The following is a 2,835-nucleotide window of genomic DNA, read 5'->3' on the forward strand; positions in this document are numbered from 1 at the left end:
AAAATCTCTAATAAAATAATAAGTCTTTATTATTCGAGAAATAATAAAATATTTATTTAGTCTAGATAATAGGTTTAAAATAGTTGATAGTGTATTAATACTTAAATTCTAACTATAGTAAAAATAGAATACTTTCTTAAAAATAGTGCGATATTTTTAATACTAATTAGTATTATTATTAAGCTATATAACTATTTTAAACTTCTTAAGTTTAGAGATAGAATTAAGAATCGTTATAATAATATAGATATAACTCTTTACTTAGTATATTTGCTAATAATATTTCCAAAGTTTTTTATAGACTTCTTCTAAGCCTTTAAGAATCTATTATTTTTATAAAGCTTATTTATTCCGAAGATAATTAATAGTAAAATCTAGATAGTTAAATAGATTATTATAGATATTATATATTCTATAGATAGTAAAGCTAGTATTTTCTAAAAGATAGAATATAAAAATATAAAATAAATATAGAAACTCCAGAAGATATTCTAACTATTTTTATTTTACTAGTGTAGGCCGTAGATAGTTAAATTTTTAACTATCTTAGTGCTAGATAAAGCTTTTAATTAGTTAGTGAAGCTTTAGTGCGCGTCGAATTATTAGATAAAAAAAGTTCTAGCGGGTTTTGTAGTTAAGAAGTAGATAGTATATAGATCTAGATTTTAGATATTAAATAAATTAAAATTTTTTACGATGTTAAAGGCTAGCGTTTATAAATTTAGTGATTTTTTAAATTTAGAAATATAATAAATATTAATAAATATTAGATACTTATTTAAGTTATCTAGAAGGAGGTTAAGGAAGGCTTTCTTAGTATCCCTTTAGATAGCTAGATTTAAGTAACCTTTTCAGTTATAATTAAAAAGAAATTAAGAAAGCTTTCCTTAGTATTCTTCTAGGTAGCTAAATTTAAGCAACCTTTTTAGTTATAATTAAAATTTTAGCTAGCTAGCGTATATATCTTTTTAATAACTTATAAAATATTATTAGATACTTTAAGCGTTTTATCGCTATTCTTCTCTATATAGAAAATAGTGTTATTCTCTGCTATAATCTATAATTTATTTATAAAGAAAATAATATAGAGTTAGATAATATAAGTAAGATATAGAATATAATACTAATTTTAAAGAATTTTAGAAAGCTTTAGGTCGGTGATAGTATTCTAGATCTAAATATTTATATTAAGTTTATCGCAAAATTACTCTATAAGAGAGAAAAATATAGTACTATTATTACTTGTGTTATTAGTTATTACTCTTAGTAGATAATAGTATAGATTATACTTATAAAGAACTAATAGAATAATAATAGCAAAAGTTTTATTTATATAAGAACCGGATACTAATTAGAAATCTAAAATAATTTTATAATAATTAAGATTATCTGTTAAGAAATAGCTAATAAATATAAGAAATACTTTTTAATTTAGGCTTATCTAATAATTAAGTATAATTAATATTCTGTTAGTTGCTAGGAACCGCGAGAATAGCTATATATAGATTTTATCCAATAACTTAATTAATTATTTTTAGATTTACTTTTAATTCGGAATATGCGGTCTACGAGATAATCTAATAATAATAAAATTAATTATTTATTTAAATTAGATATATTTAATAGTTTAAAAAGGTAAATAATAAATAATAATAAATCGCAGAATTTAGTTAAGAAATTTTTGTTTAGTGTAGATAGTTATAGGGCCCTAAGAAATTAAAGTTTTTAGTATAAGATAAATAAAAGAAGGACAGATATCTTATTGATTTTTTATTTAGTATTTAAGCTACTGTTTATTTAGAAGATATAGAAAATAACTTTTTAAAGCAGCTTTTTCGAATATAATAAACTATTAAACTAGTCCTAGTATACTTTATTAACGGATATTAAAATAGATAAAAATATAAAATATAAAAGATATAGAGAGTTCTATTTAAAAATTATATATTTTTTATAGAATTTATTCTATATAAATAAGTATCTTTTAGAATTGAATTAAACTAATAGTTTTTTAGCTTCTCTTTATTTCTAGATCTAAATAGTAGTATTCTACTATTTTTTAAAGATATAAATCTTTTCTTACTTAGTTAGATACTAAATAATTTTACGGCTTTTAGAGAGATGTAAAGAATTAAGCTTAGAAAATAGAAAGAAAATAGAATAGATATTAATCTCTATCTGATTATTGCTATTAATAAAGATTTAGAAGATTAAAAAGAATAGTATAATAGTATTCTATAAACATAGATTAGAGAGGTAGGATTAATATACTATAATAAATAGTAAAGCTTTATTAATAGCATAGATACTAGAAGATAGAAAAGAGAAATTTTTAGAAAATATAATATTAGTAGATTAATAAAGAGAACGCGTCGTGTTACTACTAAAATATAATAAATTTAATAAAGATTAGTGGTAATTAGGATAGAACCTATAATAATCTAGCTACTATTAGTATCTATTACTATAAGAATATTAGAAATAAAGAATATTTTATAAGAAATATAGTATTTCTATTAATAATAGAGATATAGATAAGAATACTATTACTCTAAATAATTAATATAATAGCTATAATAGAGATTATTTTTAAAATCTACTATTAATACTGGTAATAGGAAATAAAATATATATTAATATATATTTCTATGCTATATCTCTAGATAATACCAGCTTTTATAGAAAAATAAGAATTCTATTAGCTATACTAAAATCTAGATATTTTTATAAAGATAATTTAAATAAGAGATATAGTTATTTATTTTTAATATTTTTTTAAAAATTAAATAATACTTCTATTATAGATTTTTAGAAAATTAGTTAGAAATAGTAAGG

The sequence above is a fragment of the Aspergillus terreus genome, genomic scaffold (assembly GCF_000149615.1).
Source record: "Aspergillus terreus NIH2624 scaffold_11 genomic scaffold, whole genome shotgun sequence".
NCBI lineage: Eukaryota > Fungi > Ascomycota > Eurotiomycetes > Eurotiales > Aspergillaceae > Aspergillus > Aspergillus terreus.